General features: G+C 37.8%; 1 pseudogene; it reads right to left on the minus strand.

Annotated features, from left to right (window-relative positions):
* Positions 1-8,208: 8,208 nt before the first annotated feature.
* Positions 8,209-10,106, minus strand: LOC143683046 (ATP synthase F(0) complex subunit C3, mitochondrial pseudogene; annotated as a pseudogene).
* Positions 10,107-13,628: the final 3,522 nt, after the last annotated feature.

Raw genomic sequence — 13,628 nt, forward strand, 5'->3', positions numbered from 1 at the left:
ATTTGGCAAAACTGACTACTGATTTTGGATGTAAGGTAGAATTTGAAAGTGATGAATTTGGACATTTAGCAGAAGAGATTGCCAAACTAAATATGGAAAATGCAGCCCAGCTTCTCTTTGATGCTTACAGTAAAATGTGGCAGGAAAGAAATAAGCTAAGAACTGAACACTTGGGTACAAAGAAACCAGAAACTGATAGTCTGGAAAATTCTGGGCTTCCAGAAAGGGAAAACCCTGAGAATAATGCTCTACATAAAGAGTTAACCAAACATGGAACCAGTCAGCCATCTCAGGAAAATCCAGAATTGGAAATTAAGTTACCCAGAAGGGATATTGTAGAAGGTTCTATTATCAGATGGGTGTGACCCATGTATACTGCATAGAAAACCAACAAGTTTCTTGTGAGACCTGTATAAACAGAACAATTTCCAGTCTGGACTAAAAGGAAGAGAAAAGGGACAAATTGAAGGAAAAATTACTTCAAAGGCAGAACCATGGAAGCTAGGTTCTTAAGTCAAGAAATCTCAGGCCAGAAGAGTGGACCCACACATCACTTGGAGAGGGTGAGTTTACCCTGAAGGCAGAGGGTTGGCCTTCTGCCTCAATGTGATGCCTCATGCGCCAGAGAGGGTAGAACACAATCCTTTGGGGTTGGGGGAAGCTTTGCTACCATTTCACTGTTATAAGGTGGTTGAATGCATACCCTGTGGATGGAAGAGTGCCCAGATGCTGCCCCAATGCTTGGAGAGGGTGAAACCTAGAAAAAGGTGGGCTCCCAAAGTCCTCCAGTTTTGCAACCCTCATCCCAGCATTTGGAGAGAACAGGGCCACTGCATAAGCCCTTGGAAAGAGTGGGGTTGCCACTTTCCAATGCCCCAATAGTAAATAACTCTCAGACTTTGAAATCTCATGGAGTTTGCACTGCAGGTTTTCAGAATTATTTGGGTACAGGACTTTGTTTAACTGATATTAAGCCAATAAAGGTTTAATATCCAGGATATATAAATAAATCCTACAACTCAGCAATAAAAAGACAACCCAATTTTTTTTTTCAGGAAGTAGGTTTTATTTTCTATGGCCATAGGTCTCAGCTGAGTAGCCGCTGAAAGTCTGAGCCCTGAACAAAAGGTTAACATCGGTTTTTATAGACAGGACATGTTAAGACAAGGTAAACGATTAGCTGGTTTAAGCTAGAAGGGCACAAGGCTGGGTTGCAGAATCATATGAGCCATTAAGGGAGGGGTCAATTTTTTAAATGGGAAAAAGACATGAATAGACATTTTTCCAAAAAACAAATACAAATGGCTAAAAAGCACATGAAAAGATATTCAACTTCACTAGCTATTAGGGAAATACAAATCAAACCTCAATGTGATATATTTTCATACCTACCAGAATGGCTACTATTATAAACAACAGGAAATTACAAGTGTTGGAGAGGATGTGGAGAAATAGGAATACTTATTTACTCCTGGTGGGAATGTAAAATAGTGCAGCCACTGTGAAAGATGGTTTGGCAGTTCCTCAGGAAGATAAAAAGCTGCCATATAATCCAGCAATCCTGCAACTAGGTATATACCCAGAAGATCTGAAAGCAGGGATGTGAATAGACATCTGCACACTACGATGTTCATAGCAGCATTATTTACAATTGTCAAAAGATGGAAACAACCCAAGTGTCCATCAACAAATGAATGGATAAACAAAATGTGGTATATACATATGATGGAATATTATTGAGCAGTAAGAAGGAATGAAGTCCTGAAGCACATGGCAACATGGAAGACCCCTGGGGACATTATATTGAGTAAAATAAGTGAGACATAAAAGGATGTTATATGATCTCACTAATATGAACTAATTAGAATATATAAACTCATAGAGATAAAATCTACAATATAGATTAACAGGAAATACAATTAGACTAGAGAATGGTGGTCAGAGGCTTAATATGTGTGAATTTTATTATTTATTTAAAATATGTATTGAATTTTAACTAAGTTGAATTGAAATATTTGGAAAATTAATAGAGCTGGTGGCAGTGGTACATTATAGTGAGTGTAATTAACGGCATTGAATTACGTGTGCAATTGTGGTTGAAAGGGGAAGTTAAGAGGGATGCATGGCCCTAGAAAGAAGCTAGAAGTTAGAACATGGAACTAAATAACAGGGAACCCTGTAATGGATGATGAGCATGATTAACAGTGCAAATATAAAAAAGTTATTTTATGACCTAGAACAAATACATGTCAGTATTACAAGGAGTAAATAATAGAGTGGTTTATGGGAGGAAATGCACCTATTGCAAACTATGGACTATAGTTAACAGTAATATTTTAATATTTTTTCATCAACAGTAACAAATGTACCACACCAATGCTCGGGCTCAATAATAGGGTGAGATAAGTGTTATGGGATGTTTTGGGTTTTATTTTGTTTTGTTTTCAGAGTAATGAAAATGTTTGAAAGTTGATTGTGGCTGATGAATGCATAACTATGTGATGATACTGTAAGCCTTTGATTGTATACTTTGGATGGTGTGCTTGTTTGAATCTATTATGTACCCTAGAAAAGACATGTTTTAATCCTGATCCAATCTTGTAGGAGCAGCTGTTTCTTTTAATCCTGATTCAATACTGTGGGTTGGAATCTTTTGATTAGATTTTCTCCAGGGAGAGGTAACACACATAATTGTGGGTATTAACTTTGATTAGATGGAGATGTGACTCCACCCATTCCAGGTGGGTGTTGATTAGCTTATTGGAATCCTTTAAAAGAAGAAACATTTTGGAAAGACAGAAATGACACAAGCAACAGGAGCCTCAAAACTGACAGAAACTTCAGAGCAGGGCTGACATGTGGAAACAGAAACACCAATGTTTGGAGATGCTTAGAGCTCAGCAGATGTTGCCATGAGATATTAAGCAATGATTAAGTAAAGTGATGAACCCCAGCAGGAACAGAGGCTGAAGACATTGAAGCCCAGGAGCAAGGGACCAGAAGATGCCAGTCACACGACTATCTAGCTGACAGAGGTATCCCTGACCCATTGCCTTCCTTGAATTAAGGTATCTTTCCCTGGATGCCTCAGTTTGGACAATTTTTTAGGTTTGGAACAGTAAACCTGTAACTTCGTAAATTCCCCTTTATAAGAGCCGTTCAAGTTCTGGTATATCACATTCTTGTAGCTTGTAAACTAACACTGGATGGAATGTATAGTGTGTGACAATATCTCAAAAACTGAATTAAAAGATAAGAAGAAAAATAGAGTGAAGGTAGGTGCACATTGATAAATTCCTGGAAAAAATACACTAGAGGCATACAGTAGCAGATTTTAACAGGTAGAAGAAAGAAACCTCAAACTAGAGGAAAGGACAAAGCCAGAGAACAGAAAGAGGAAAGAACAGAAAAAAATATTTAGAAGTGTCTAAGGGACTTGAATGGCAGCATGAAGCATACCAACATATGCATAATGGGAATCCCAAAAGAGAAGGGGAAAGGGGCAGAAAGAATATTTGAGGAAATAATGGGTGAAAATTTCCCAACTCTTATGAAAAACATACATGTACAAGAAGCACAAACTCCAAACAGAAAAACCCTAATAAAACTACTCTGAAACGCATAAAAATCTGAATGTTAAATGCCAAAGAGAAAGAGAGAATTCTGAAAGCAGCAAAGAAAAGCAATTCATAACACGCAAGGGCTCCTTAACAAGACTAAGTTCTGTTATCTCATCAGAAAACATGGAGGTGAGAAGGCAGTAGTATGATATATTTAAGGTACTGAAAGAGAAAAATTGCCAACCCCAAACTCTTTATCCAGCAGAACTGTCCTTCAAAAATGAGAAGGGCTGAGATGGTATAATGTAGGAATGCCTAGAGTGGATAATGATAGTGACTAAATGTACAAATTTAAAAATGTTTTGCATGAGGAAGAACAAAGGAATGTCGATAATGCAGGGTGTTGAAAATAGATGGTAATTAATATTTTAAAACTTTAACTTATGTGTGAGAATAAAGCAAAAAATGTTTATTTGGTACAAAAATTATATTTTGATTAGTGCATTTCCTTATATGTTATGTAGACTGCTTAACTGAACACCATAATATTTGGAACCTTGAGTAGGACGTGAGATTTTTTTAAATTTATTTATTAATTTAAAAAATTAACAAATGAAATAAAAATTAACATAGATAATCAGTAATTCACAATATCATCATTTAGTTGCATATTCATCATTTCTTAGAACATTTGCATCAATTCAGAAAAAGAAATAAAAAGACAATAGAAAAAGAAATAAAACGAAAACAGAAAAAAAAAAGATTATACCTACCATACCTCTTACCCCTCGCTTTCACTGATCACTAGCATTTCAAACTAAATTTATTTTAACATTTGTTCCCCCTATTATTTATTTTTATTCCATATATTCTACTCGTCTGTTGACAAGGTAGATAAAAGGAGCATCAGACACAAGGTTTTCACAATCACACACAAGGTAGATAAAAGGAGCATCAGACACAAGGTTTTCACAATCACACAGTCACATTGTGAAAGCTTTATCATTATTCAATCATCTTCAAGAAACATGGCTACTGGAACATAGCTCTACATTTTCAGGCAGTTCCCTCCAGCCTCTCCCTTACATCTTGAATAACAAGGTGATATCTATTCAATGCATAAGAATAACCTCCAGGATAACCTCTCGACTCTGTTTGGAATCTCTCAGCCATTGACACTTCGTCTCATTTCACTCTTCCCCCTTTTGGTCGAGAAGGTTTTCTCATCCCTTGATGCTCAGTTTCAGCTCATTCTAGGGTTTTTCTCAATCCCTTGATGCTGAGTCTCAGCTCATTCTAGGATTTCTGTCCCACGTTGCCAGGAAGGTCCACACCCCTGGGAGTCATGTCCCACGTAGGCAGGGGGAGGGTGGTGAGATTGCTTGTTGTGTTGGCTGGAGAGAGAAGCCACATCTGAGCAACAAAAGAAGCTCTCTTGGGGGTGACTCTTAGGCCTAAATTTTAAGTAGACTTGACCTATCCTTTGTGGGGTTAAGTTTCATATGAACAAACCACAAGACTGGGGGCTCAGCCTATAGCTTTTGGTTGTCCACACTGCTTGTGAGAATATCAAGAATTCAACTTGGGGGAGTTGAATTTCTCCCCGTTCTCACCATTCCCCGAAGGGGGCTTTGCAAATACTTTTCCACTCACTGATCGAATCACTCTGGGATTCATCGGGGCATCACTCTAGGCAAACCAACAAAATCCGAGATTTTGTACGTTTGTCCAGAGTGATGCCCCAATAAATCCCAGAGTGATTTAAACAGTGAATAAAAAAGTATTTCCAAAGTCCCCTTGGCAGAATGGTGAGAAAGGGGGAAAATTCAACTTCCCATAGTGAAGAATTCTTGATACTCTCACAAGCAGTGGGGACAACCAAAGCAATAGGCTGAGTCCCCAATCTTGGGGCTTGTTCATAAGAAACTTAACCCCGCAAAGGACAAGCTAAGTCTACTTAAAATTAGACCTAAGAGTCACCCCCAAGAGAACCTCTTCTGTTGCTCAGATGTGGCTTCTCTCTCTCATCCAACATGACAACAAACTCACTGCCCTCCCCCTCTCTACATGGGACATGACTCCCAGGGGTGTGGACTTTCTTGATGACATGGGACAGAAATCCTAGAATGAGCTGGGACTCAACATCAAGGGATTGAGAAAACTTTCTCGACCAAAAGGGGGGAAGAGCGAAATGAGAGGACAAGTATTTTATGATTTCACTGATATGGAAAAATTTGAACAATAAAATTCATAGATTCAGAAATTACAGGTTACCAGGGGGTGGAAGGGGTGGGAATGGGGATTTTATCTTTAATTGACATGGTCTCTGTTTGGGGTGATGGAAGAATTTTTGGTAATGGGTGGTGATAATGGTGGCATAGCACTGTGGATGTAATTAACACCCTTCAATTGTATATCTGAATGTGGATAAAATGGGAAGTTTTAGGTTGTATGTATATTAACAGAATTTTTAAAAGACCTATAGAAATAAATTGGGTAGATGGAAACAGTAGTGGTCAATGAAAGGGAGGGGTAAGTTGTATGGTATGTATGAGTTTTTTCTTTTTTCTTTTTATTTCTTTTTCCAGATTGATGCAGAGTTCTAAAAACGATCAAGGTAATGAATACTCAACTGTGTGATGATATTGTGATTGTATATGATATATAGAATGTATACGTGTGAAAATTTTCAATTAAAAAAGATCCACAGAATTGTACAACACAAAGAGTGAACCCTAATGTAAACTATGGATTAATTTCATAATTATAATATTGTTTCATCAATTGTAGTGAAGATACAACACTAATGCAAATGCCACTAACAGAGAAAACTGCATGTAAGGACGGACATATATGAAAACTTTGTATTCTCTGCACAATTTGTCTGTAAGCTTATAATTGTTCTAATAAAAATAATCACACAAACAAAAAAATTATTAAGAGCAGTAAAAGTCAGGATTATACTATGCAGCAACAAAGTGTCTTCTACATCAAATTAATTTAAAAATAAATTACAAAGTATCTATGCAACTCTGAAAACTAGGTATGTGAACAGGGAATTAAAAAAGATCATGAAAAATGAAGAAATCGCTCAAGTTTCCTTTAATATTGTCACAATGATTGTACAATAAACACAAATAGGAAAAAATAATAAAGAGACATTGCTGAATATGGCATAGAAGGGAACTTTAAAATCCCATCCCTCCAACTGAAGCAACAATTAAACTGGCAAAAACTGTTAGAAGGTTTTCTGAAGTTAACTAACAAAAATTTTACAGCAACTAGCACAATGCTTCATGAGAAAAGCTGCTGTTAAACTTCACTAAGTAATTTACTCACTGTGATAGTTAAGTTCATGTGTCAACTTGGCCATCTTTTGGTATCCGATTTGGTCAAGGAAGTACTATCCTGATTCTTACTATGAGGGTATTTCATGGACATAAAACATCAGTAAGTTGATTGCATCTATGACTGATTATATCTACAATCAACTGAGGGAGATGACCTTCAACAATAAGAAATGCCTCAGCCAATCAGTTGAAGGATTTAAAAGAAGTGAGGATTTCTGCAGTCAGAAGAGTGAATTTCCATTTCTACTTCAGCCAGCCAATTTCTCCTGGGAATTCATTGAAAACCTTCATAGGAATTCCAAGTTTGCAGCCTCTCCCACAGAATTTGGATTAATGCATCCCCACAGTCATGTAAGACAATTCCTATTTAAATCTCACAATATGTACAGATATCTCCTGTCCGTTGTAGTTCCCTAGAGAGGCCTGACTAATATCCTCACCCACTACTTCACCCTCCAGCTTAGGGTGACCACTGGGATAGCTGCACACCTTCCTGGTATGGATTGCAGATGTCAAAAGGAGCGATATGGACTTTGTTCTCAAAGAATTGCTGTTGTATGTTTTGACCTATCTGGTGGCTTCCTGAGGAAGTGGTGCAGGTACTTGATTTTGTTTTGCCTGTTTCAGAACTTTCTCAGTTCTGGAACACCTCCTGCACTGTATTTGTTGACAGCACTTAAGCAAATAAGGTAGCCACAGCTGGAAGCAATGGAACCAAGAACAAGGACCAGCAGATGCCAGCTACACACCTTCCCATGTGACAGATATTGGCCTTTCTTCAGAGTCAAGGTATCTTTCTTTGGATGCCTTAGTTTGGACATAGGCATGGGCAGGCTCCGGGAATTGAACCCGGGTCTCCAGCATGACCAGTGAGAATTCTGCCACTGAGTAACTGCTGCACCACCCCTTAGTTTGGACATTTTAAAGGCCTTTAAACTATAAACTTGTAACTTAATAAATTCCCTTTATAAAAGCCAATCCATTTCTGGTATATTGCATTCTGGCAGCTTTAGCAAACTAAAACAGTATTTAACCCACAGATAATACTTACATATGTGGGAAGTGATATATGAACAAAATTATTCACCAAAGACCTGTTTGTTCCCCTAGAAATAATCTAAACCATCACCACAGGGGACCTGGATAATAATTATGGCACATACATACATCTACTCTGCAGCCATAAACAAAACAAAACAAGGTAATAAGACAGCTCTTTCTGCAATGAGCTGGAATATATCTAAGATATATTAAGTGAAGAAATGTACAGAACATTATGTTTAATGTTGTATGCTATCATTAGAGTTAAGGGGAGGGAGATGGATATCTATATCTCTCTTTCTACCTATCTATATCTCCAAAAAAGACATACCAAAAATTATTACCACTGGTTGCCTCTTGGAAGGAAAATAATATGGCTAAGGGATGAGGGAAATTCTTTACATTATACTATTTGATATGTTTTGACTTTAAAACTACTATCTAATTTTAATGAACTTTATTTTTTAGAAAATTTTCAGATTTACAGAAGAATTATGGAGATACTACCAATTATGGAGAATGGCATTCCCATTCTCCCCACAAGTATTTTTCCCCTATTAACTGCTTACATTACTATGTCCATTTATTGTGATTAATGAATGAGTACTGATACTTTTTTGTTTTGATTTGTTCTTGTTTTTGTTTTTTTAAGTTTTCATATTTAATGAAGTGACTTTAGAATAATACATTTCCATAACACCAACAGTACAGTTTTTGGAGTCGCAGTAAGATACAAAGAATTACATCCATAATTAATATGAATGCCAACATTTCAAGCAGTGATTTTTGTTACATGCAAATAAAAATCAAGAGAACAACCATCAAACAAAAGAGACCCCCAGCTTCAGACAAGGATAGCACATGAGAACAGCTGTCGCTTCAGTGAAGGGTTTCTGGCATAATCAATGATAAGGCTATCAAAGATTGTTCCAATAGCAGCACCAGAGCCAGCTTTCCTGTTATAGCACCTGCACCAATAAATTTGCCAGCAGAATCAATGCCTCTGCTGATTTCACTGGTCTGAAACTTCCTTTGGATTTGCTGAGATGCACCATTCTGGGCCAATTAAATACTGCAGTGCCCTCTCCAGTTTTATCCTCTGGTTGAGATTACATTGATGCAGAAATTGATCTGTATGCAACTCTGGATCCAGCTTGGATCAGAGCGAGGGTGCAGGTGAGCTTAACACAGGCAAATATCTTATATTCTTCGGGGCAACACAGCTGGAGGATTTAGGTGACAAAGTGGGCTCTTCTCCCACTTTCTCTCTTCCTGGGTGACAGCTGCTGTGGCAAAGGTCAAAGGAGTGAGCAATACATTTTTATTAACTAAAGGCTATACTCTACTCATATTTCCTTAGTTGTTTTCCCTAAGGTTCTTTTCTCTGTTCCACGATTCCATCCAGGACACCACATTACATGGAGTCATCATCTCTCCTTATGCTCCTCTTGGCTGTGGCAGTTCCTCAGACATTCCTTGTTTCTGATGACTGACAAGTTTGAGGAGGTCAGATATCTTGGAAAATATCCTTCAATTGGGCTTTTGTCTGATGATTTTTTCAGGGGTAGACTGGGGTTATGGGCTTGTGGAAGGAAGTCCAGAGAGCTGAAGCGCCATTTTCATCACATTATATCATGGGTACATAATATCAACCTGACATCTCTGTTGAAGCTAACCTTGATCAGCTAGCTGAAGTAGTGTTTGTCAGGTTTCTCTCTGTAAGGTACTCTCTTTATTTCCCCTTTCCATACAATAATCTTTGAAAGGAAGTCATTATGTATAGCCCATCCTTAAAGAGTGGGAATTATGCCCTCCTTCCTTGAGGGAATATTATCTACATAAATGATTTGGAATTCTTCTGCATAGGAGATTTATCTCTTCTCACCATTTACTTATGCAATAATTTTCTTGTATCAATATTGATTCATGGAAAAATAATCTTATATGTTGGATTATAATCCAATATGACTTTATTTTGTTGATCAAATTGTCCCAGCTTTGGTCTTTGGGAGCTTTTCTGTTGACTCCTGTTTTCCTTTGACATCACCGCATTATCATGGATTTGCTTGTTTTCTGAGCACTCTTTACTATATGACACTACTAGGTACTTACTCTCTTCTTGTATATTTCTTGTTCCAGCTTTTAAATTAGCCATTATTCCAAGGACCCTCAGCTTTTTAAATGTAAGTATGGTGTCAGAAACCAAGATCTGGACACTAGGTGTGCTTGCTGCTACCAGGTTATTGTTGCATCTAGGACATCTCAGTTCACGCTGTGTTCTAGTTTGTCAGCTGCTGGAATGCAATATACCAGAAATGGAATGGCTTTTAAAAAGGGAGAATCTAATAAGTTGCTAGTTTACAGTTCTAAGGCTGTGAAACTGTCCAAATTAAAAACAAGTCTATAGAAATGCCCAATCTAAGGCATCCAGGGAAAGACACCCTGGTTCAAGAAGGCTGATGATGTTCAGTGTTTCTCTCTCAGCTGGAAGGGCACACGGCAAACATGGCAGCATCTGCTAGCTTTCTCTTTAGGCCTCCTGCTTCATGAAGCTCCCCAGGAGGCGTTTTCTTTCTTCATCTCCAAAGGTCACTTAGCCAGTGGACCCTGGTTCTCTCATACTTCTGTTGTGATTCTGCAGCTCTCTTCTCATTCTCCAAAAGGAACTCTCTCACCAAAATGTCTCTTCTTTTATAGGATTCCAGTAAACTAATCAAAATCCAGGTAGAATGGGGTATCCATCTAATCAAGTTTAATAACTACAATTGACTGATTAGATTACAACATCTCCATCTAATCAAATTTAATACCCACAACTGATTGATCGCATCTCCATGGAGGTAACCTAACCAAGTTTCCAACCTATAGTACTGAATAGGGATTAGAAGAAACTGTTGCTCCCACAAGATTGATTGGGATTAAAACATGGCTTTTCTAGGGTACATAAATCCTTTCAAACCAGCACATACGGCAAGGATATATAGATATATATATATATGGAATAGTACGCACACATATACAATAGAAGACAAAAGTGGAGCTTTCCAGATGAATGTGTGTATACAATTTCATGTGTGTAGTTCTACATGTATTTCTTTATGAAATCATCTGAATCTATATCAATTTGAACATGAGTTAATACTGATGTCTCCAAGCCTAACCCATTTCCATATCTAGCATTCTAGATGCCTCCATTGCTTATCTGTAAATTTCCACTCCAACAGTGAGAAACCTGCCTCCACCTTCTACCAGTCATTTACTTATTGGTCAGTTCCAGTATACCTGCATAGCTTTATCAGAATTGTTAGCCCTTACCCTGGTGGAAAACAACTTTTAAACTTGAGTGCAGAGCTATGCATGATTTCTTTTGCCTTTAGTCCTACAGACTCATTTCCAAATTTACTTATGTCAGTACATCCCCTCTCCCTTTTGATGGTTGTTACATACATTTGTAATAGATTGTTTTGTCACATTTTGCATTTCATTCTGGGATTCCCACCAACTTCCTAAATTTTTAAAATACTTGCATACATTGTTTCACTTTTTGTGGTGTAAAGTTCTCGTTTTGGGGGGGGGGGGCTGTGCATGGTCCAGGAATCGAACCCGGGTCTCCCGCACAAAACATGGGCATTCTAACCACTGAACTACCCATGCACCCTTAGTTCTAGGAGTTTTGATAAATACACATTATGTATCCAAAATTAGTCTAATACACAATAGTTTCACCACCCTAAAAAAAAATCCCGTGCTTTACCTTTTAATCCTCCTCCACAGTCGAACCCCTGATATTTTCTTTGTATTTATTGTCTTGCCTTTCCCGCATGTCATATAATTGAAATCATACATAACGGAGCTTTGTCAGATTGGCTCATTAAGCAATATGCATCTAAGATTCATCTATGGCACTTTATGGCTTGATAGCTCGTTTCTTTTTCTGCTGAATAATATTCTATTGTATGGACGTATACATTAATCTCCTGAAAGACATCTTGGTGGCTTATAGTTTTGGGTAATTATGCCATAAACATTTATATGCAGGTTTTTGTATGAATATTAATATTCACATCAGTTGGGTAAATACCTAGAATTTGACTGTTGAATCATAAGATCAGATCATGTTTAGCTTTGTCAGAAACTGCCAAACTGTCTTGCAAACTGACTGTACCACTATTATCTTTTTTTTAAATAAAACAACTTAGAAATATTTAATATTTAAAGCAACAACTACTCTATGACGTTATCTCCATTTGATAAATAAAGACAGAGAGGTAAAGTAGCTTGTCCAGGCTTGAAGATAAAGCCAGGTGTGTCTGTTTGCAGAGATTGGGCTCTTAACCAAATCAGTGAAGAAATCCTGGTACACAAAAAGCACTCTGTTGGGAAATCAAGACAGAGAGGAGAGACCTATGTGCTGTCTTTCTAGGACTCTCCACAACTCATTAGGCAATAGCGTTTGAGTTCAATAGCAGGCTCTGCAACCAGCCCGATGAAAATCTGTTCTCCAACTCCTGATATTCTCGTAAGCAGTGTGGACGACCAAATTAATAGGCCGAGCCTTCAATCTTGGGGTTTGTTCATATGAAACTTATCCCTCTTTTGTTGCTCAGATGTGGCCTATATCTCTCAGCCAACACGACAAGCAAACTCACTGCCCTAGCCCTCTCTATGTGGGATATGACTTCCAGGGGTGTAAATCTTCCTGGCAAGGTGGGACAGAAATCCTAGAATTAGGCGGGACTCAGCATCAAAGGATTAAGAAAGCCTTCTTGACCAAAAGGGGGAATAGAGAAATGAGACAAAATAAAGTGTCAGTGGCTGAGAGATTTCAGAGTCGAGAAGCTACCCTGAAGGTAATTCTTAATGCATTATATAGATATCCCGTTTAGGTTAAGGTGTATTCGGCTAGAGGGAAGTGCCTGAAACAACAGAGCTGTGTTCCAGTAACCAAGTTTCTTGAAGATGATTGTGTAATGATATAGCTTTCACAATGTGACTGGGTGATTGTGAAAACCTTGTGTCTGATGCTCCTTTTATTTACAGTATGAATAGATGAGTAAAGCATGAATTAAAAACAGATAAATAAAAGGGCGAACAAATGTTAACATTAAAAAATATGTATACTGGAAAGATAGAAATAACAGTGGTCAATGAGAGGGAGGGATAAGGGGTATGATATGTATGAGTTTTTCCTTTTTCTTTTTCTGGAGTGATGCACATGATCTAAATGATCATGGTGATGAATATACAACTATGCGATGTTACTGTGAACCACTGATTGTACACCACGTATGGAACGTTTGTATGGTATGAATGTATGTGCGTGTATGTTGTTTTATCAATAAAATTTTTTTTTTTGATATTTTAAGTAGCTGAGCGACCTTGGGCAAGTTTCTTCATTTCCTGAGCCTCAGTTTCCTCACCTGGTTAAAATGAAGCTATCAGAAGTACTACATGACCTCTACTTTGAGCTCCAGATCTGGATATACAACTGCTTTCCTGGAAAGCTCTACTTTTGTCTTCCACTGACCACTCAAAATCAATGTGAGCAACACAGGGTTCATCTTTCTTCTGGAAACGTGGTCCTTCTGTGCAGGACAAGCTACATGATTCGCGAGAGTCAGTGCAAGATGCAAATGGAAGGCCCCTTGTTAAAAAAAAAATGTTCAGAATTTCAGCA

This window comes from Tamandua tetradactyla, chromosome 5 (assembly GCF_023851605.1).
Source record: "Tamandua tetradactyla isolate mTamTet1 chromosome 5, mTamTet1.pri, whole genome shotgun sequence".
NCBI lineage: Eukaryota > Metazoa > Chordata > Mammalia > Pilosa > Myrmecophagidae > Tamandua > Tamandua tetradactyla.